Source organism: Anser brachyrhynchus, assembly GCF_964034855.1.
Source record: "Anser brachyrhynchus genome assembly, chromosome: 5".
Classification (NCBI taxonomy): domain Eukaryota; kingdom Metazoa; phylum Chordata; class Aves; order Anseriformes; family Anatidae; genus Anser; species Anser brachyrhynchus.
Genome location: NC_137699.1, coordinates 18,307,907 through 18,331,706, shown reverse-complemented (window position 1 = coordinate 18,331,706; position 23,800 = coordinate 18,307,907). Strand labels below are relative to the sequence as shown.

Sequence of the window (23,800 nt, the reverse complement as noted above, 5' to 3'; positions counted from 1 at the left end):
GAGAACCTATATGAAGGTATTCACATAACAAGTAAGAAATCCCCTGGCATACAGAATATGTGCATCCTCTTCATATTTTGGATAGAAAAGTGTTTCGGTTTTAATAGAACCACGATAAAATTATGATGAGGATTTACATATATGTATATTTGAATGTACTAAGAGAGAGGGAGAGAGCTGGTGTTATTTTAGTAGAGCTGGTCAGAAATTTTTAGTAGGAATGAGAATTGTAAAACAATTGGGGAAGGAATAAAAATTCCACAGACCAAGGTTTCTGTAGACAAAGCAGACTATTGTTCTCAGAATGTATTTTATGTTGTATTTTTTAGAACAAATGGGGAAAAGATAATTGTGGACATCATGTTTTCAATTTCAGACAGTGTAATTTTAGGCGTACTATTTATATGGTTAAAGTTTGTACTTTACTCAGCACGTTTTTCCTGAGATATTAACTACAGTGACAAGCAAATCTGCTGATTTCAAACAAAAAAAAAATAGCCCAAATCTGCAATGATATCAGGCTCTGTGTTAATTAACAACTCTTCATAAGATTCAAAACTATTTAGTAAGATTTTAGAATGTTTTCACCAGGCCTCATTTCCTGAGTACAGAATTCAAATTTTCAAATTTTCAGTGCTTATTCAAACACATTTCACTTTCACTGGAGCAACAGAGAAATCAAGAGTGTTTTGTATCTCTTCTTAATACACAAAAGTCACGAATAGTAAGTAGCTTTTTTTTTTTTTTTAAGGAACAACTTTTTAACAATAAGAAAAAAAATAGAGAGAGAAGAAGAAATCCTACAGTATTTTATGGAAATAAAATGGACCTCCTGCCTGACAGTAAGTATTCTAACATCTAGTATTCCTTGAATTTGTGAAAGTATGACACTCTTAAGAGAAAAGTATAAGTACTCTATCAGTAAAAACACAGTCTGCAGCTGATAAATAGTTGGATGCACATTTAACATACTGTCTGCTCAAGGGTGTGCTGGATGCTTTACATCCCAGTCCTGGAGCCCGGAGCAGGGGAGCTGGCCAGGCTGCAGTGGACTGCAGCCCCTGCCAAGTGCAGGGCCCTGGCATGGGGCTGAGCTGCACAAGGACGCTCTGCTGCAGGGATAAAGGCTGTTGATGCTGGTGTCTACCGTGAGACAACTGCAGTGGCAGGACTGTGCCTCTCCCCAGTGCAGGAACGCCTGCATGGTGCTCACATGACACCTGTGAAGAGCAGATCTGGGGCTTCTGTAGAGTTCTCTGTTACAATTAGGACTCTCTCTCTCTCTCTTTTTTCTCTTTTTTTTTTTCACTTTCTTTCCCTTTTTTTTTTCTTTTTTTTTTTTTTTTTTTTTTCTTCTTGTCTCAGCTTTGTGGAGCTGTGATTCTGTGATTTTTGGCAGATATATACCACTAATGTCTACCTCACATGAGTGTTGCAAGACTCAGTCAATTAATATATGCTGTTTTGGAGATAATTAGGAATTGCTCTATGACTGAATTTCAGTCTCTGTCGTCATCTGTGGGATTTTTGCCACTGGCTTCAACAGGGAGAAGATTTTGTTGCACAAAAGAAACTGGAGAATGGGTTTTAATGAGAGTCAAAGTGTATAGAAAAAGTAAGACAACTCTGAGTGCCTTCTAACATGTAACAATATTGATATGCTATCACTGACCTCCCACTGCTGCAAGCAGAATGATTAAGCAAAGGCTGTTTATTTTCCTGTAGATCAAAGAGAGGCAACAAAAGACATCTCCCCAAAAGGTGGTTCACTGCAGAAGTCAGTGCTCTTGTTTCCCTATCTGATCAGCAGATTCCTTCAGCTTGCATTGATAAACCCGTCCACTGCTCAGTCAACCTCAGCCCTGTCATCAGTCTTGTCGGACAAGATGCCTGACTCTTCCCAGGCTGCATGGGAGAATAACAGTGTTGCTTTGGCATAGCTAAAATACAATAGATGGGAGCTGGAATATAAAGTGGGGAATTCCTCACATACTTTCCCATTTTCATGGACTATTGGCAGCGAAGAAGGAAAAAAAAAAAAAAAGGAGCGCACTCTGGCATTCAGCCAGATATTTCATTCGTTTTCCTTTTAATTGCCTGAAGTCACTCTACATTGTGCTAGGGTCCCCCATCCCCGACCTCTCTTTTCTCCAGGTCCTTTCCTTCCCTCCCCCTTGCAGCCAGCCTCAGCCCCAGCACTGCATCAAGGCCAGGTCCTGCCCCCTGTGCGGCCTCCCAGGAGAGCAGCACCTGGGCACCTGTCTTACAGGCTGCCTGCTCTCTTCTCTGACACAGCACAAGCAAAAAAAACCCTCTGGGTACCAAGTGCTTGCCTTACCAACACTCAGCCGTACTATGTGGCCTAGGACCGCATCACTTACTTGGGCAAACTGCCATAGCTAGTGGAAATCAACGTGACTACAACAACACACATCAGCCGGGGGTCTTTCCCTGGGTCTTTTCTTATATCCAGTATCCGAAATATCATCTTTAAGGCTTTAACTACATTCCAAATCCCCACTGCAGTCTGCTTACTTAAATTCCCACTACAATGTCAGTGAGGTAAAACAGTCCCCTCTCCCAGCCCTGCACTTCTGGGCAGTGCTCTTGGGATGTGCCACGCAGAGCTGTTCCGCACCCCTTAGAAGCACTCTGTTTTGGGGAACACAGTGGGTCTTGCACCCCTGCACTATCTGTCCCTGAAGAACCTTATTGAATATTTGAAAAATGAAAAGGTGGGAGGTGTGAGAAGTAGCACTTTTTTCTTCAAAGAACACTAAAGATTTTTTTTTTCATATTGCTGTTGAACAGCAAAGCTCTCAAAGACCTTGCCTAGTATTTTTGAAAAGACTGTTTTTTTTTTGTAATAATTTAATGAAAATGCATTTTAAAGAGCTTTAAGACAATCTTTACCTCCAAATCTTTATATAAAGAATCAGTTATGTTTGTATAACAGCCATTTCATGAAAGTGGATTAGAATTCATCTACTGTTCATTAGAGACTGGGTCTCTGAATGTCTTACAGATTGAGATCTGTTTCCCAAACAGTAGTCAATACAAAATGTATACTAGCCAAACAGGCAATGTTGAAAGTATTCTTTTAATTATATATAAAAACAAAACAAAACAAAACAAAAAAACAGTTTTAAGGGATGTTCCGTAGAATTCAGAAAGAAATGAATCTACCAGGTTTTGCATTTGTTCTTGGCAGTAGGAGTTACTGTGTTTTTAAAGTCTAACATCTGTATTCAATCTTTATTTACCCTAGCCATCAGTTACCAATTTTATGTCAATGAATAACATGGTGATCTCTTCTGTTGGAAGGGTTGTAATAGAATGAAAGAAGAAGAGAAAATGAAGGGAATCTGCTGATGGACGCAGGGAAAAGAGTAAGAATGCTGTCTTGTCAGAAAATAAAAACATATAAAAAAGAAAAATGAAATAGTGTCAAGGGAATTCATACTCTACAAAACTCCAAGGAAGATGCTTGCAAATCCACATTAGACAAAACATTATTTTTTTACATTATTATTCCGGTTCTTTCTGTGTCTAATGTCTCAGCTTCTTGGGTGTCCCCAGATCATGGGCAGCCACCTTGCATGAAACAGAAGCCTAGTGCCAGTGGCTGTAAATTGTACTTGGCTCTCAGGATGAACTCCAGCTTGTTCCTGAAGCACAAGGATGGCTTGTTGACTCATATCTTAACATTATCGTTATAAATGCTTTCTTAAATTAGACCTATGAAGAGATGGATGAATATTACAGGCTGGGAAGTAGCAATAAGGAACAGATGTGTCTGTCTGCACCTGGTGAATAGGAGTAGAAATGAGCCAGACTGAGGCAATCTCTTATTTTGGAGCTGTGATTTCAAAGTTGTGTTACGCATCAGCCTACGCGATGGATCCAGGGCAGAGCAGGGAGCCCATGGCCGCATGGCAGGTGGGGAGAGCACTGCTGCATTGGGCAGCAATTTTTTTCCAGCCACGCTTCCAATGAGGTACAGCTGGGGAGATGCAGCAACATTTTATCTTGCGTGTTCCTGTTAGGCCACGGAGAGAAAAGCTTGCTTGGCTTCACACCATGCTGCAGTCTCACCTCCTCATAGCAGAACAGACACCAGCCACAAAGTGGGGCTAACACCAGGAAGGTTAAAAAGAACAATAAAAAATGTGGGATGTTCAGCTCTTCTATAAACAAGAGCTGTAAAAGGTGTGACAGAAAGAGGATGGAAGTGCTAGAACGAGGAGCTAGAGAGGGAGAAATTATGCAAACTTTCAAAAGCACTGCAGTGATGTAGTGTTCAGAGCTCTTAGTAAGGGTTAAGATTTGTGCACTGACTGCATCTCTGATTTACAAAGCACTTTTCACTCTGAGATCTACAAGTGCCTCACACACTTCAGCACCAAAGTCACTGCATTTGCCAGTAGAGCAAGTCAGCTCTGGAATGCTGTTAAAAGCAAAAGCTGCCTAATGTCTAACTTTTTAAACACAAATATCAAAGAGAAAGAAAAAAAAAAAAGGAGAGCTGGAAGGATGGGGGGGGGGGGAGAGTCAATTGCTTTTGCAGAAACTGCAGTTTCTTTCAAAAAACCTGTCATTGACATCTTTCCCCAGAAAACATTTTGTCATGCACATCAGTGTATGCCTTTAAGGAGATCAATCTAGAGAGGGAGTCAAACCAACAATCATCATGTGACAGATTTTCAGATGCTGTTCTCATCAATCACACTGATAATGAGGTGGCAAATTGCTGTCTTATAGCAAAACTAGAAAGACAACTACCCCAGTAGGTGTCAATGAATATGTCAAAGGATTGTCCCTAGGGGAGTCTGAGAAGGTTCTCAGAAACCTTTTTGTGAAGCCTGAATGCAGAATACTTTATTGATCACTAAAGAATTTGCACTGACATGCTATTTCCCCATGATATTTGAACCACCAATTTCCTAGCTCATGGTGAGTACCTATTTGGTGAACACTCTTTGGGAGTTTTCTTTCACCTTTAGATATACTAAGAAACCTTGTTTTAATATTGTCTTAGTCTTTCATTTCCTAAAGAACATCAAAAGAAAATTTTACAAGTTATAAGCAAGCAAAATGTCTGAAAATGTTTAATGACTGTGACCCAGCAATAATAATTCTGAATTAATTTATTTAGATTTACATTATATTCTGAGCTATTTTCAAGCATTGAATACCATTTTATACTCTATCTTTTTAGTGAAGGAGTCATGTTTATGGAGTAACCTGCTATTAATCTGAAGAGTTGGGTTATTAGTACACTGACTTTTGAAGAAAAAACAGTCCTTTTGTTCTCTATTTCTTGGTCTCTTAGCATCTGAATTGGATCCCAGTATGCTCCTAAAGCTAGAGCTCATGCAGTGGTGAATTACCATCCCTCCAGGTTATGTCCCTGGGATTTGGTGGCCGACAGGCTGCTGTTTACAGGGCATGGACTTCTGCAAGCCTTGTTTTCCCATTATTCAAACAATAATGGTAAAACTTTTTTCCTCCTTATTTTCTCCTCCTTTTTTTTTTTTTTTTTAATTCCCTCTGAGTGCAAACTGTATAGGCCAGTCTTTTCAGTTCTCAGGCAAATAATATTACAAAAGGTGTAATAGTGAAATTTTTGCACTTACTGCTTTGATTTCTCTTGGCTTAATTGTGAGCCCAATCTCACAAGTTTCCTTCAAAATTTGCATGGAAAAGTGTATCCAAACTACTTTTGAAATCATTCAAATAATCTTTACATTTAAAATTGCTTAGTTTTGATATGAAAATGTAATGTCAACAGATAAAATTTGTTTAATTTTGTCTTGAAAAACACTTGGATAAAAATCCTCAGTTGAAATCTGTTACAAAAAGAAAATATCCATCCAATTAATAATATTATGCAGAAAGATTTTATGTTGAGAAAAAGCTGTGTTTCAAGAATAAATATCTTAATGCAAACATTTCAGTTACATATTGACTTTATGTGGTGCCTAGTATAATGGCTTCTAGTCTTGAGATTACTAATGCAGAATCATAATTGCAATTACATTTTTCTAATATTCATTTGGGCGTGAGTGATCGAGGTCAAGCATCCTGGGGACACACCCTTGCTCGTGTATACAACTGGAAGTGCATACTTGGTAAGTCACAGTGCAGATGGTAATTAAACACTGTTATTTGGTATACCTTTACTTTGCAATTACATGCAAACTTTTGGCATAAAACCACACAGTTTTTATACATGCTGTTTTAACCTCTGCACGTGTGGGGTTGTTCTATCTTTGAGTATATTTAGGTATTCAAAAACAAACATTTGTTTTTACATTCAGCTGTTGTCTTACCAAATTATGCACATACAAAGTTTATTTAAGAATAATAGACATAATTGCAAGCAATAACTGCAAAGGTAAAGAAGACCAGGCCCAACAACTCTCTGTGTCCCACTTGTGTTCACTCACTGGCAAGTTCTGCCTAAATAAAATGTGGCATGAGCCTAATTTCATGTGCATCTTCTGACAGAAGATGGTTGTGAAAGTCCAAGAAAACCAGTCTAAAAGATTGCTTTGCAGAATGTCAGAAGTGAGAGACTGGAACAATGTCTGGGATTGTTCCTTGTTCTGACCTTTGACATTCCATGAAATTATATACTGAAGCACAGCTCTACTTCAATACTGAGTAATATTTTTCATAGGGTTTATGAGCCTTATCTAATTCCAGTTAAAGTTAATGGAAAAATTCCCACTGAACAATACTAATAGTAGGTGTAGTCTTGCTGGATTGCCAAGGCGCCAGCTGTGAAAGGACCACTGTTGTGCTAGATGTTTGGTGGAGCAGTAGCAAGCTCAAGTCCCAAAGAATTTATGTTCTAAACAGGCAAGACAACTCCATGGGGAGGGAACAAAATAGCCCAGGAACTGAATAGCATCCTACGATACCATGCGTAATTGAGTCATATCAGTATTTAGTATCTTGGATCTTAATCTCCCAATTAATCCAATTGGCATCAGAGATTTGAACTAGAGAAAATACAATTGCCTCTTAATTGAACAATTCTTTTGGTTTGAATCTGCATTGTATTTGGGGCTCCGTTCATATTCCTTCAGATGGTTACCTATTCATTTAATATACGGACAATGTGGGACCCCAGGTGAGACAGCAAGTGTAATTTTTGAAGGCAAGCAGCCATGAGTGACTGAGTAAACACTATAAGAATATCAGTGGCATGTACCTTGGTATATGGACTAACCCTTCATCTATTTACTAAACTTCCTGGACATCTGCTGCATTAATTGAGACAGGCCTGCCATGAGATTTAGGATTTTTATCTTTTCACAGGTGCCAAAGCAAAGCAGCAGGGAGGGAATGTGAAGCTCAGTGACACTACTGCCATCCGTAGTCAAACTGGCTGTCCTCCTCTCATGCTCCCCCATATGTGGCTGGCTTGGGTGGTGGTGCATATCAATCATACCAGCTTGTGGACAATTTAGACTCAGGAGGGCTGAGTGTGTTTTGCTGATTTTGCAAATTTTGCAAATACTTTCAGTGTTGGGTCTTTCTTTGGTTAATGTTTATATCATATGTGCTACAGCTTCTGTGCTGAGCAATGTCGGTACCCAGGAGAAGACCAGGCCCCTTAGCAATAAAATCTATATCCTTTTGGCTTGGTCGATGAGAGAGACATTATCAAGAGTTTTTTGAAAGACATGCTTGCAGACTGGTTGAAGGAGTCATTCTGGCTTTATCATTGCAAAAATTGTGATGTAAAAGGCAATTGGATGAAGCATGAGACTCCTTCAACCATTCCTTTCCTTAAAGGCTTAGGGTGTGGAGGAGGAGGGCAAGGAGGCATTAAGGAGGCTGCTATTCTGAGCCTGCATTAAAGCCCCTTCAAATTCTCAGTCATGTTGTCCCAGTCTGAAGGTTTGTAAGGATTTTGATGCACTATAAGCAGTGAAAACCCGCAGCTGCTATTCACATCCTGAAATTAGTTTCTACCCAGAAGACTCTCTTGGAGGATTATGTGATCCTTTCTTGCCACCCACTCACTCTGTCATTTCCTAAACTCTGATGTTTTTTTACAGCATCTCTGGCAGTTAAAAGAACATATGTACATGTATATCCCCAGAGCAGACTGCAAACATGTTTTTAGAAGTACACAAGAAGACATCTATTTCATAGGTCAAACCAAAAGAATCTGGTTCTTTTATTGTTAAGGGACTCAAGGGAACACATGTACTGCTGTCGGCTTCTCTCCACACCCACTCTGTGCGATGACTACAGAATCATTTCAATCAAGAATGAAGACTGCATAATTCAAGCAACAGGGTCAAAAGTCCTACAGGAAAAGTGCATTGGTTTAACTTCAGTCAGTTTTTAAATCAACATTATTAAAGCTTGGCTAAATAATTAGGTAAGTAGATTAATATCACTTCTAATTTAATTTAAAGCTAAGCTAATTTAAGACAAACTAATAGCTGCTCTTTTTTACACTAAAATGAATATATTCCCACAAGAGTTTGCACTGATTTACCTAAATCAATTAAATTAATATCCTAGGTCAAACCAGTACAACTTTCCCATGTAACTAAGGCCTTAAAAAAAGGATTTTAAAGATAAATATCTCAGTTAAACACTTAAGCTGCAGCCTGAATCCTATTGAAGTCAATGAGACAAGAGCGCATGCTGCCAGCAAGGCACACACTGAAGTGTCTTTCTGAATCAGTGGTTTCATCCTGCTCTCAGGAACAAACCTCCATTTCAGGGCGATCCATCTTTGGATCATGGCGAGCTAACATTTTTGCTTCTTCCATGTTGGCAGATGGAGACTAATAACAGTTACTTTCACATTAAGTGGTCTGAGTCATTTGTACCAATGTAGCAACACCCAGCTGAGTGCAGGGATCAGGACGGACTCTGAAAACACAGAGATATCTACATAAATATTCAGATAATTGTCATATGCTGAATAGTCATGGCTGCTCTGCTATCTATCCCAGTGTATGCTAACCAGTGCAATGACATGAGCTGTTATTCATTTTCCAGCAGGATAGGTGGGTGATGCGTTGTAGTCATGGTCCTAGCTGATGTCATGGGTTGCTCCAGATCCTCCTAGGACACAAAGTTGTCTTCCAATGTTGTTCATATTATTATGTTGTTCCTACTTATTTATTTAAATATTTATTTTCCCTACTCCTTAGACTCAGGAGAAGTGCACAGTATTTCACAGCTCAGCATCTTCTTTCTTGTGGTCCTTTCAATGTATGACTCTGAAGCTCATTTGTGTAATAACTGTTCTCTTCCACCGTCAGTCCTATGCTTGTGCTGCATCCTTATCTTTCTCAATGTTCATATGAATAATACTTAAAACAAGTGCGGTACCTCAGCTGCTTTCAGCAATTCCATTTGGATTTGCCCCTTTTACCCATGACAGCAGGTCGGCTAGTGCTAGGTGCTTGGGAATCCCTGTGCCAAAAGAGGGGGGGCTCAGCTCTCCCACAAAGAACTTGCTGCAGGCCTCTAACTCAGACTGTCTACTTATTCAGTACCATCTGCATTCAAAGTAGTAGGAAATGATTGATGCTTTAAACGTGATGTATCTTTCATACAAACCATGTAGCTCATGTGTTGGAGTTAGGCCTTGGCAGTACACAGATGAAAGCTCTGAGGATTAGACTACATTTGTTTTTTTCCTTTTTTTTTCCCCCACTTTTAGGGAACAGCACTCCAAACGGCATCTGGGATTGTCAAAATGCAGATGAGTTCATAGTGCCTTCACACCTGGCACTCTTTACGCTGACATGTGGAGTAAAGCCACTGCATGAAGGGGAGAAATTTATCCCCTCGCTAATTGGATGCTCTGGTCTCTGATACAGGCAAACGCCTGGCAGGTAGCTCCACCTGACTCCCAAGTGGATGGGCTTTGTGTGGTGTGTGGAAAGGTCTAATGTAAGGGTGCTGCCAAACCACGTTTAGTTAATTGGTTCACGTAATAGCTGCTCTTTGGGTGGGCCATTTAGTGGTGAGGGATGTGAAGATTTAACTCTCCTATCCTTCAGGCTGTTGTCCACATTTGCAAACCATGCTCAGCCCTGACCATGCCTCCACACTGAAGACTGTGTCCAGCTGTGATTTCTGCTAGGACCTCTTACAACTTCTCTGGAGCTCTACCTGCCACGAGTGCCAACACGATCTTCTCTCTCTATTGTAGTCCTGTAATAATAATTGCATAAACAGTCACCCTTGGGGGGTGACAAACAAATAAAGGAAAGGCAAGAATTTGAGATATTCTGTGAGAGGAGTCTATAGGACATATGTACAGCATAAGGACACAAGTCAGCACATGTCTGGGATGGGAGCACCTAGCAGATGATACATGGAGTGGGATGAAAAAGAGAAAGGCACCGAGCAAGGCTTTGAATGGAGAAGTGGACTGCATCCAACCTACCCCATGCACAGCTAACAGGCAGGAAGTTGTATACAGAGTGTGTTTTCCTCCTCTGCTCTATATTTATTAGCAGTCTCCAAATTCTCATCCCTTTACCCAGCTTTATCCAAGATTTCTTTGCAAGTCAAAGGACACAGACCACCATTTTTGTTCCGTTATTCTTAAATCTCTTCTTTCCTGCTGCTTCTGTGCAAAAGAATTTGAAGATCTTCACTGTTTCCCCAGGTTAATACTTGACAGGTAGTGGACATCTCCTAATGTCTATCAGGCACGTAAGAAAAAAGCCAGCTGTTCCTGCATGTTTAGCCACTGTATGATCTCCATATGTCTTGCTGGTGTTGCTGCTTGCCTGGACTCAGGTACATGTCAGATGGATTACTTTCTCCTGTGCAAAAACTGAACATGTGATTCAGCACATTTCTGTAAATATTTATTTAGATGTTGATACAGATCTAAATAATCTGTTCTCCAGCTCCTTTGGATCACTTTGAGTGTTCCTTGGCAGAAATATTTATGAATTTTAAGTAAATACTGAAAATTGCCTCAGGCTATGACATCTGAATTGATAAATGTGAGTTCTTGCACCAAAAAGATGCTGCTAAGCTTTCTAGCTGGTGTACAGAAAGGTCTAGCAACTCAGCCTAAATTATGGATCTCAACTATTAGCAAGATATAGCTTTTAAACAATTTACTGGCTGTCAATCAAATCATACATGCAATAAAATTTATATTCAAAAGCAAGACAGAACTCTGTGAAAAAATAATGATGTGCAATTTATTCATCCAGCTCCAGATAACACAAATAACCCATTACTTTTCTTTGAGTTGGGTATATTTTGTACTCATGTAAAAGTTTTGTAGAAAACCTTGTAATTAATGAAATAAAACATTTAATGACTCAGTCAAAGGAGTGGAGCTATGACACAATGTTTAGGTATGTTTAGGTAACTCCTTGTGAGTGGAAAAATAAATTAATTTTGTATAATGAAAACGCCAACTGGAAGAGCAACTGCCAGGGAAATTGATAAGATTATTCACTCTTTCTGGGGGAAAAAAAAAAAAGGCATGCTGAATCTGATTCTGGTCTCCTTTGCACTGGGCTTAAGTGAGAACATAATCAAGCCCACTCATTCTGCCTTTAAAAATGATTTCTTTCATTAAGACTAAATGCTGATAACAGCATGTTGGATGAGTTAGGGATTTTTTACAGTGTGGGTGAAAAGTTAAGTATGTGTAGCAACCATATGTGTCTGGCCAACTAGATCTAACCCTTCTCTTTAGAGGGCAAATTGATCACAGAGATGCAGAAGACAACACATGTTTGCAAAGGAATGTTTCAATGTAAAAGCATCATGTAATTTCATCAGTTAGTATGGCTGAATGAAAAATAAGTCCAAAAGGAAGTAGAATAACTCTAATTACATCCCAGACAAGTCAACATGTCTCTGCTCCAACTTCCTGCAAAGGAGACTGCATCACCGGTGAAGGAATATCCAGTTCTGTGTACAGATTCCTCAATAAACTAAAGAATAAAATAAACGTTACCTGTTAAAATTTCTAAACTTAGACATCTGGTTTTATTAATTCCCTGTCAAATATCTTTGCTTGTATCTACTACGCTACATCTTTGCTCACCTACAAGGAAAGGCAAGATATGAACCAAAAAAACAAACAAACAAACAAAAAAACTTCTAACTTAGAAGTCCAATTGGTCTCACTTTAAGAATCACAATAGTGCAAGACATAAGGAACTAGTAGGTTCTGACATCAATTTATTTTATAATTCTTAGAGAGCTACCTTCAGGCTGCAGTTCCCTCTCCTGCAAACTTTTTAATTGTAACTGAAGGAAGTTCCAGTTTTTACTGATAGTGAAATAAAACTGATCTGGCACTGGAAAGTAATTGGTTATTTTATCATTTCTTCACATTACCTGGGAGATAATGCATGTTAACTGTTACGGCCATTTCATGTACTGTGATGAATACGTTTACTTTGGAGAAATCATGAGAAGTCATGATATCTCTCACCAGTGTGAGTGAATCCAGTTACTGCATTTCACACGTAGCTTTTCCAGCACAGATTATACCAAGAGTGGAGAAATCAAACTCTTCCGACCTGGAGGTATCTTGCATAAAATTATTGATGGAGAGTAAGTGAGCTCTTAAGCATACTAAGGAAGTAAACTGGCATTTTATTTTTCAGTGTGTTTGGCTCTGATGTGAAAAAAAACAAGAGCTTGTATATGGTGTTAACACTTTTCCACTTCGCATTGCTAATATTTCATAAAGAGTTTGAAAAGCAAAGGAGAATTAAAAAATGCTGTAAGATCAAAGCAAGTTGACTGCATTAGAAACCTAGATAAAAATGTAGATAGTCTACAGACAATATGGGGAAATTTTGGTTTATAATTTCAAGGATTTTTCTCATGGGAAAAGTAACACTTTGCTTTAAAAGAAAATAGGTAGTTAGAAGCACAACCTATTTGCTGTTTGATGTAACAATGTTATCTGCTCCTTGGGCTTTTTTTTGTTTCTGTTCAAGGCATAAAATAATTATTGGAGAGGGCTGTTTCATCTCCATAGAGTACAAAAGTCCTCTTGCTAATTGCCACATCAAATGACTAGAGGACCTCAATGGAAACCTTCAAATGACTGTGAAAAAATTCAGGCCATCACTAAATGCTGGGCACTTTTTTGTGTGTGTGATTTCCCATTGCAGATTAGGTTACTTGGGTGTGGGCTTATCACACAGGAAAGGCCTGGCTGCAGATTAGTTCTGCACCATTGCAGGTCTGTTATGCCAGCTTCATCCTTGACCAAATCGATGGCTAGCACCTTTATTGTATTTTTGTGATACGAAAGAACACTGGACTGTCCAGGCAACAAAAGAAGAAGCAGAAGGCCTACTGTGTTTCTAAAGTGTTACTTCTCTACTTTTTGTCATGCACCAGTGACATGAGTGCCAGGTCCCAGACTTTAACCTCACACAGAGTCAGAAAAAAGCTGTCAGTCTCGGCTTGTTCAAAGACAATTCCTTTGTGAAGATCAGACTAAAGTGGCATGGTCCATATACTCACTAAAGCATGCCAAGGAGTCAGAAAGTCATAATCTGCCTTTGTACTTATTGCCATTCACATTTTCTTCCATAGCTGGTGCCCAATTACCAGTGCTGTAATTTTTTTCTATTGTTGGAGAGCTGTAAGAGTTTAGCTACCACTTATCCAATCGGGGTCATGACCTGATGTATTTAGGCTTTGCAAATATAAGTAACAGTTCCCTTATCAGTGTCACCAGGACTCTTTAACACTTAGCAAGCAGAAAGATAAATATACTTGGCAGATACAATTTGATCCATTGCTAAGCCTTCCATTTTACCAATGACCCATGGCGCTCTGCCATTCAAGGGTATGTTAACTATTATAACCTTATACCCTTCAGTGCCGACTCAGAAATGGCCAACTTATGCTTGCAGGAAAGACTTATATGACAGCCTGTGAGCCTGGTCTATAACACAAGCTTTGGGAAGCTAGTGATGGTTCTGAGCTGGCTTACACAAGTCCTGCACTGGTCCAGTTTTAGCTGGTTTCCTCCTAACACCAGGACAAGAGCTGGGCTCTCTCTCAGGCCAGTTAACTTTTGGGAGGTGGAAGCCAAAATACGGCTGATTTATGTGCTGTGATTAGAAGCATCACTTCCTACTTCTTGACTTTCTTTGATTAACTGGCTAACATATTTTGTGTCAATGCTACTTTACAACTCAGATCTATCCTGAAAAGTTCTGATGGCTTTCTTTTGCTCTTACAGGTGCTTTCTAAGACCTCTGCCAGCCACAAGAGATATGGAAGTGCTATAAAGGCCTGGCTGCAGGAGAGTGCTGTAGGAAGCCGGAGAGTGCAGATCGTGTATGCAGTGCTATACATTTCAGTACAAAGCAAATACATGCACTTACATATACCTGTACACAACACCTAAAATTGAAAGTATGTGGGTATCAGTTCTTTATATTTCGATCATCTCATTTATCCCTAGCCTCTAAATGGTGCTCATTTTTAGCATTAAAATATTTTCAGGAGATAGTGTCTATGTTTCCATGGCTCCAGTCACAATGACAGCTTCAATGTTCGAGAGCTGTGATGATAGGACTAATAAATACAAACCAAGTTTCTTTTTCATTGACATTTCCTAACAGTAATGTTTGAAATAAACTTGAAGAATTGCAGTAAATCAAGAAGTTGAGGGAACATAATGCTTCAAAACTTGCATGTCCCTTGTAGTGTAGCTATCTTACAGCAACAGTTCTGAATCTGAAATTTGTGATATACAGTTTAAACCACAGAAATGTCAGCAAAGTCACCCAAATCATCTAGGATCTTAACATCATAACACCATTTTAGAGTAGCAGCAGTGTTTAAACCAAAATCAACATACGCGGTAAGATTTATGTCACATTACTTGTTTACTTTAAGCCCTTTTAAACTTAAGTCCACCTACCCCTCTGGCAGGTACTGAAATAAGTATTCTTAGCTCGGTTATGTTTAACAGGAACATTTATAGAGAAGGGCTGAAGATGCAGCATCAGATCTAGAGAAACACCTCTTTTAAGCAGAATAGGGCAAGAATTCAAGTGTGAACCAATAGTGTGAAAATCATATAATAAAATAATCAAGATAGGCTGGAGCTTTCTGCTTTCTTGAAAATGCATCTTGACTAACTAGAGGTCTGAAAGTTTCAGGAAAAGTTTCAGAAGTTTCAGAAAAAGAAGCAAGTTATTGCTTCTCCAACAGCTACTTGAGAAAGCTATCTCTCATTTATCACAATGAAACTTCTAAATGATATTTTGAAATTTAAACATAAAGGAACTGAAATGCAGTTTGTTCTAAAGCAAGTAGGCATTGACTAGCCACTCCAAAGACTGCTTTGCAAATATGTACCCATCTCTTCCTTACTCATTCTCACTGTACAGTTTCTTTGACTCTCACATTCAATTTTTATTAATGTCACCATAACTGCATGGATAATGAACCAGAAGAGTAATGAGAAAGATACTGTTCTTTCAACTCCTCAAGACCATTGCCGAATGTCTCTTAAGACTCCTGTCATGTCAAGACATTCAGCAATGAGGCAATGTTTTGGCCTGTAAGCAATAAGACAACTCTGTTACTACAGGAGAGCTGACAAGTTCAGAGGCCACCAGTAAGAATCTCTTCCCACTTAGAAAAAATACTGAAACTTTTACAGAAGCATGAGGTGAAAAGAGCTTTGCAGCAAGAGGGAGCAGAACATGAATTTCATATGCTAACCCGTTTTTCCACATTGTTGTGTAGCACTGACATCTAATATGAAGAAATTCAAAAGAATCCCACTGTCAACTACATTTGATTAGACATAACGCAACACTGGCAAATACCAGACCCAGGCCTTGCACTAATGATAGAGATTCTACACCTTAAGATGCCTTTTTAAAAATTACAGAGACCTCACACTTTGGTTTTAGTTATTTTGATCAAGTGTGCAATTTTTATGACCACTAAAATCATCTTCTATCAAAATATCCTCCATAAGTAAGTTATAATATCCTTTAGTTCTCTGAAGTACTTAGATGCTAGTTAGCTAATAGAATAGAGAAGATAACTTCTTTTAGGAAAACTAGAAGCAACTTAGCTCTTACACTGGAATCTTAACCTATCTGAGAGGATGGCCAAGACTCCTTATTCTTGTGAAATGGTTTAGCCAGAATTAGCGGCTGCGTAACAGTAACAGTTCACTCATGTATGCAGTTGGGTCATGACTGAGTCTGCGTTTTAGTCATGATTAAAGCACATAGTCAACCTTTCCACTTGAACATATATCTGTGCACATAAAGGTTTGTTTGGCCTTCAGTCCCACGTCTGGAACTCAGAGGTGAATTTATGCTCTTTAACATGGCAAGCTTCCCCATCCTGTCTCCCACATAAAAGATAAAAGCTTAAAATGACTACCTGGTCATTTTTATACTCTGAATAACAAGGAAATGTTGTGTTACAATCTGTGCTTTCAGGACTGACTCTACCACTTTACCACTAATAATGCAGCATCAGCACTATTAATTCTAAGGCAGAGGTTGGGAGAAGTCATATTTCTTTTTTGATTGTTAGGAATTTCCTGGACAAAATGAAGAAGACAGAGGGAAAAAAAAATATTTGTATTTCCAGAGCAACATCAGTTCAGGCTGATGAGACTTTCATCATCAGTAAGCAGAGTTTTATCTCCCTTCCCAGTTTTAAAGGGACTTGCTAAACATTCTGTATAATCTTGGACAAAAACATGACACTAATAATATACCTTTCCTCCTTTGAAAGGCTGTCTGTTGAGTTGTGAGGTTGGCACCCCTGCTTAAAATCAGCAGGTACAAGAGCACATCCATATATTACTTGGCTTCTCCCTTTGTCTGCTCCTTTCCTCTTTTTTTATTTTTTATTTTTTTTTAATTTTCATTTAACACAGTCGATTCTTCAAAATCTCTATGCACTAAGTAAGCATATTTTAAAATAGTTTCTAACCCAAGAGATAGTGATTTAGTGCTGGCCTTAGCCCTTGCAGTATGCAACAGGAGATTTGAAGGCTGAGCAGAATCTCTGAGGATACCAAAGTCTGTGCTTTGATGATTACAGTACAGATTTTGCAAACATGTCTTTACTGCTGGCCAGCTGAACTTCTAGATTCAGACTCTGTTAGCCTAGTCCCAAATTATAAAAATATTATTGTTCAAGTAAATCTCTAGCTTAATTTTCTTAGAGTTCGTATCCTTCGGAAGCACTTTATGGAAGCTTTCTTTTTAAGTGGCGGCTACGTGGGACTTAAAGCAGATGATATATTTTAAGCTATCACTCTTATCTGGAGTTGAGATGCTCAGGAGAATTAGGAATTCTTTTTCGTTTTTTAATGATGTGTTAGGGCATGGAGTTTCCTGAACATTTAGCAAAGGGATGTCAGGGTGAAACAGCTGCACATATTAAACTAGCAGGGAAATCCAACTCCTTTTCATCTCCTCAGTTATACAACTCTTTGTGAAATTATTCCACAGGGCAATGTGTGAATAACTGTTAACTAATGTATGATCAATTCCATTCTAAGCTAGTACAAATGGGACTGCCCGCATAGTGCTGACATAGGTGATAGAGCCAGCACTGAGAAAACACAGTGTCATAAATTGATTCAGGTTAAATGACCTGATTCTTAGCTAATTATTTTATAGTTCATTGACATTCAGCAAATGTGAGAACTGCAAACCTTGTAGCCTCAAGGTGCCATGAGATAGCTGTAAACAGAAAGTCTTTGATGCGACAAATGGTGTGTAGGGGCAGCTCCATACAGGCATTCTAACACAAAGGCTCACTTACAGGGCTACTGCCAAAATAAAAAATAAATCAAGCCATAATAGTTATTTTGATCCTGCCTGGAAAGCTCTTACGTGAAAGAATCTGATGCGCTGACCTTACCTTTGCCCATCAGTTCCTCGTCCCTACTCTAGTTACAGTTTAGAAGACGCTTACAGGAAGTATAGAGAGAAATAAGCTCATAATTTATGTCAGTATAAAAAAAAAAAAAAAAGCACTCGTGGAGACACACATTGGATTCAAATATCACTTTGTAATTAGTAATAAAGATTAGAAATCTTCAAAAGTCCTGCAAAAACAATAATACAGCTAAAATAATACAACATGTTTACAAATACCCTTCACTCTCCTTTAAAAGCAGGCAGGATGCCATAATTGATAGTACACTTAAATAGGGTGGAGACAGGGGTACTGATGAAAATGGTTGATTTTAATCGGGTTTTAAATCAACAAGCAAGATACGCTGATTTACAAGACTGTCTCTGATCTTATTCAGTATTTGTTTTTCATTGTTTTCCCATTTAAAAAGGTTGTTTCTTCAATGAGTGTCAAAGCCTGCTTCTCCTTTTTGTTTACCAGAAAGTTTCCCTGTGTCTCTTCATATTTATTTCAGAGTTTGCTTTGCCTAGTGTGTGTATTACTCATGCATTACTCATATCTATCAAACTGCATTTAGATGAGAATTTGAAACTAAACTAAACTAAATATACAAAACAATATTTACAGAAATAAGGCGGCCTAAATACACAGGAGAACAAGACATGTTTTTACCAAGACAAGGCACTGATAGATTTCTTAGAGTAAGGAATAAGATTTGTACATATTAAACTTAATTAACTGGCTACGGATCAGAATTTGAGATTTACTGTGTATTACCTCTCACATTCGATTCATGGATTGGGAGCAGAAGACCAACTTCCTTGCCTTCTCAGACCCTGAGAAGTTTCTGAAGTTAGAATCAACTTCTTACTGCACCAAACTAACCAAATAGACATAAATGAAAAAGTTTAACAGTGCTACAAACTCTGTTTAAAGAAGTTCACCCAGAAACCAGTTCAATATTTTGGCATTTGTTAAACAATCAGAAGAATTAATCCATTGTTGCCAGAGAAGCTGACAAACTATCATTGTGCTGATCACTGATTAGAGGGTCTGACAATAGAGTTTTTTTTTTTTAAAGAAAAAAAAGAAAAAAGAAAAAAAAAAGATTGGGGTCCCTTCATGTACAGTTGTTATTTTTTATCCAAGTCCAGCCAATCCCAAGAATTTTATATCCTTTCCTTCCTCCTCTAAGCTGGAACAGTTCAAGATTGTTTTGTGATGTAGTTTGGGACATCCCTAGGATTAAGAATCTGTAATATGAAATTCCTCAATTGTAAGCACTTAGAAAACCTTCAAACATTAAGTTATTGATTCACAGTGATTTCAAAATGTAGTCAGACACTGTTTTTCTAAGACCACCAAGATTCTGAAACCAGGGCTTCTCCCACTCTTTGGAGGTGATCTCCCAGAAATATTAGGTTTGGGTTCATCCATCTAGATTCATGTTCATGTCAATGTGACTACCCATGTCTAGAACTCAGAGTAGAAGGGATGACAAAATATGTAATGTTAAATTACCAGTGATGATTACCATTTGTTTATCTTAAGTTTATCCTTGGGAAAAAAATAAATAAATTGAAAAATCATTTTGCCACAGTGATTAGGCTTGGAAGGGATGTCCACAGGAAATGGGATTTGTTGAGGAACAGACATGCATTTCTTACTAAATTTCACATTCAAAAATATATTAGGACTTGCAAATTCACAATTTTCCTGAATTAGAAATAGAGGAAGAATGTGGTTTTTTTTCTTAGAAAATTTGCCTACACATCTTAAAATAGGATGAAATACAATCTGAAACAAGGTTCAAAGTTAAATACAATTTTAAACTTAGTTTTTATTTTCAAACATATGTATATAGGTATAAAAAGTAGATAATATTTTTTACTATTTCTTTTAAAGTTGTTTTATTTTTTTTTTCTCTTATTTCTCCTTTTCTTTTCCCTGTATTTTTTTTTTTCCAGCTGGAAAATGGTGAAGCATGAGGAAGAAGGGAAAAGTGCTTACTTTACAGACCAAAAATGAGTGAAAAACCGAGTACATCATAAAAAAAAAAAAAAAGGTGAAAGAAAGTTGGAAAGCATAGAAGGAAGCCTCTTTTCCTTTACTCCGGATTTCAGCTTCCTCATCTGTGTGGAAAATCCACTCAAACTGAAAAGTGTTTAAAAGTGAAGGTTTATAATTTTTATAATTTTTTTGTTCATCATATGTAGTCAAAAATATTTTTATTTAAGTTGGTAAATCACATTTCCCAACTAATAAAATAAAAAACAGCTACACTAGAAATGTGTTGGCTGATTCCACTTCTAGCTTTGCCCACGGATAAATAGTTCAAAGGTTCTTCTGTTCAGATGCTTCATTTAAATTAATTTTCTGGGAATCTAGATTGGTAACGGTATCAACACAGAGAGTCAATTAATTCAAATATTATTTATTTTCAGTTTCAAAATGTTCACTATAATGGAAGCTACTCCATATAATTGTACAGTTCAGTACTGCCAAGAGTGCGACAGCATCATTTCTGTCAATAGGGAATGTCACACTATTCAAGCTATTCACCTTTCCTATGCTAGTATAGAATTTTCTTTCAATTTTGTGTCTGATCAATTAACCTTACTTTATTTACAAGTCCTACTAATCAGAAGAACATGTATTTGCTCATTACTTCTGTGCAGCATCTTTTTACCATTCATGATGTTTTGTGAAAAAAAAAATGGAAAAATGTTTCTATTCTTATCTATTAAGAAATCATCTTCATCTTTTTTTTTTCTTCTTCTTTTTTAAAGAAATAATCCCCTCAGTAGCAATAAACAGATGTCTAGTATGTCTAGTAATCATAGATAAATTTTGTTGGTCACATGCTTGTTGGTCACAAAAACTAAGAATAATGTTTGAAGCAGAAATGTAAGCCCTAAAAATGAGTAAAATAGCATTTAATACAGACTTGGTAGCTTTCACACAAAATGAATATTCATTCTTAAAGGTCATGAGTCACTAGAAAATAGGTTTCAAACTATTATTTTGGAATGGGTTTTAAGCGGGGGTTAAGAAAAGACAATGAAGACCAGGAATTTGGTCTTGCTCTTGATCCCTTCAGTGATGTATGGGTTTCAGAAAATTTGTCAGTCTATTGGTAAGTAGTTGGCATAGGAGTCCTGCCATCAATCACTAAATTTTCTTTAGTTTAGACATAAATAGCGTAGGTGAGGGTTTAGCGTTGTTTATAAAGAATCCACAAAATCTTTTTTTAATCTGTTACTGACAGATGGAAATACCACAGCGTTTTTTCAGGGCAAATTCAGTGCATGTTGCTTGAGACAGCTTAGAGTATGAAATGCCAGCTAACTGGTCAAAACACAGGAAAATAGCACTTTTCATTAAATTCTTCAGTCCTGATATGGGAAGTAGGGTGGTCGGGAGCCTTGAATGCCAGGGGCTTGAGCTGGATATCTTCTGCTTTAAGAGATGGATGCCTCATGGAACTCTTCAAAACATGTAATGCTTCTGTGCCTCACCTTCAAAGCTTTTTCTAAAACTATAAAGCTTTGTCTTTCGTTCACCTCATTTCCTTAGTTTTCAAGGAAACTCTTCAGAGCATGCGGCTCTATTACGCACGTGTATGCAGTGGGTTGACCTTGGCCAGCAGCCAGAGGCCCAACCAGCCACCCTCTCACTACCCTTCCTCAGCGGGACAGGCAGGGGGAGCAAATATGATGAAAAAGCTTGAAGGTAGAGATAAAGAGAGGGAGGTTGCTCACTAGTTACTGTCACGGGCAAAACAGATTTGACTTAGGGAAAATTAGCTTAATTTATTGCCAATGAAAAAATCTTTGGCTTTTTTGAGAAACGAAGACAAACATTGAACCATGCCTTTTCCCCACACCCTTTCTCAGGCTTCACTCTTTCGTTCCCAACTTCTCTTCCAGGGAATGGGGGCTGTGGTGGGTCTATAACAGCTCCTCTCCACCGCTCCTCATGGCTTTCCCCTGCTCCACCATAGGCCTCTCCATGGGCTGCAGGCCCATGCTCTGCCATGGAGCCCCTCCTTCTCCTCCTCCTTCTCTGACCTTTTCCTTTGCCCTGTTGTTTCTATTTTCTCCCTCTTTATCTGTCTGTTTAGTGTTTTTGCCCTTTCTTAAATATTTTTTCCCTGAGGCACCACCAGCTTGGCTGAAGGGCCTGCGCACCCAGGGGTGGGCAGGAAACAGGCAGCCATGTTCTCAAACTGTAGCCTATGTCCCTCAGATCACCATCTATCAAAACGGAACTCGTGCTAAGGATGGTGTCATTAGCACTGTAAGTGATTTCACCACAAGATCATTGCTATTGGTCTATCACTACACGCATTTGCTCATCACAGAACTGTAAGGGATACCCAGTGGCAACACAGTCAGCTTTGGACTTGCCACAAAGCTGCAAAAACTCAGAGGTGACTGGCTTTCATGCTGGAGATCGCAGCAAGGCAAAAAGCCCCACAAGCTTTTGGGGCCTGGACCCATCTGATGGGATGGCCGCCGGTCCTGGGGCTGGGACAGGGCACAGAGCCAGAGTGAGGTAGCTGCATGGTGGGGCAGGTAGGCGTGGGCTCGTGGGCTGGAAGGCCTGGGCTCCTGGCCTGTGCAGGCCTGTCACTGAAAGCTGGTGCTTATTTTCAGAAATATAGAAAGATAGAAAGCCCAGTTGTATTTTTTTTTTTTGTGGTGTTTCATGTTGCACTATGCTAAAGGACTGGATGGAAATAAAAATCCAAGTCCTGCCCAGTGTTAATTTACATTGATTTCATTGACAAAAGCGAGGTACTTAGTGTTCCTACTAATACAGATCGGTGTTATATGATCACTGTTTGTATGCTTCTTGCTCTCAAGAGGGAGCAGGTTGATACATCATACCAGCAGTAGTTCCAGCCTCAGCTAATACATTTCTTCCCCAAATACAGCTTTTCAATGGCAAATGTAGATACCTTTTTGTTTGCCTTTTGACCTCTGAGCTTTTGAATCTTTCTCCAAGCTCTTTCTCCAATCACAGGGTCAAGAAGCTCATTTTTCAAAAGTCACAATAGTCAAGTTTCTTAGGAGAGTCTGATCCTCTCCAGGATAGAAACTTCAATTTATGAAAAACAGTATTGTAACTGTCATTCTGGCTGACGTCTTCCACTTCTATAACAGAACAAAAGAAAATCAATTACACTGACATACCCCCCTTGCAGGGTGAGATTGCGTAAGTTTTCTCAACAGGCATAGCAGATGTTTCTTGAAGACTGATTTGCTAAGCCTAGTTCTTTAGGTGGGGAAATTAGGCCTCTTTTCACAAATATTATGTCTTCCTTTCCTCAGTTACAAATTGCAGTCATTCTGTATTTCCAAGAGTAGTATGCTTTATCATAAAGACACCTGCTAAATGCTGGACTAAAATCACTACTTTGCATATGGTCCACCAAGCAGTCTGCAGATGGTGACACACACCAAAAACCTCAGCAAAATGACACTGCATTAGGTGAAAAAATGTTTGTCCTTCCACACTATACCATCCTCCTCTGTCTTGAATTTGTACATCTAGATAAAGATATAATATTTGGTATTAGGGCTTAACTTTTGTAAAGGGTTTTAGCAGCCCACATTTTTAGAGAAGTATTCTACCAGGTCAGGGAAGGGCTAATTTTCTGAATGCCTAATATATATTTAAAGGCTGATAATAACACATGACAGCTCCAAGAATGTTATATAACTTATAGAGTGTCTATTAAAAAAAAAAAAGAGACTTTGCCATTTAAAAAAAAATAAAAAAAAGAAGTAGAAGCCTGTGAGATTCCCACCATCTGGATGGAGTCTTTTTTCTTCCCAGATGAATTAGTTGTCAGGGGAGGAATTATTTTAGGCATCAAGTAACC

The 23,800-nt window shown here is 38.5% G+C and overlaps 1 long non-coding RNA gene across 1 annotated transcript; it reads left to right on the top strand.

The window, feature by feature from the left end:
- Window positions 1-3,151: 3,151 nt before the first annotated feature.
- LOC308195791 lies at window positions 3,152-11,348 on the top strand. The gene is made up of 3 exons (XR_013951858.1): window positions 3,152-4,953; window positions 8,206-8,401; window positions 9,704-11,348. It is a non-coding gene; the product is annotated as an uncharacterized lncRNA (long non-coding RNA).
- The last annotated feature ends 12,452 nt before the right edge of the window (window positions 11,349-23,800 follow it).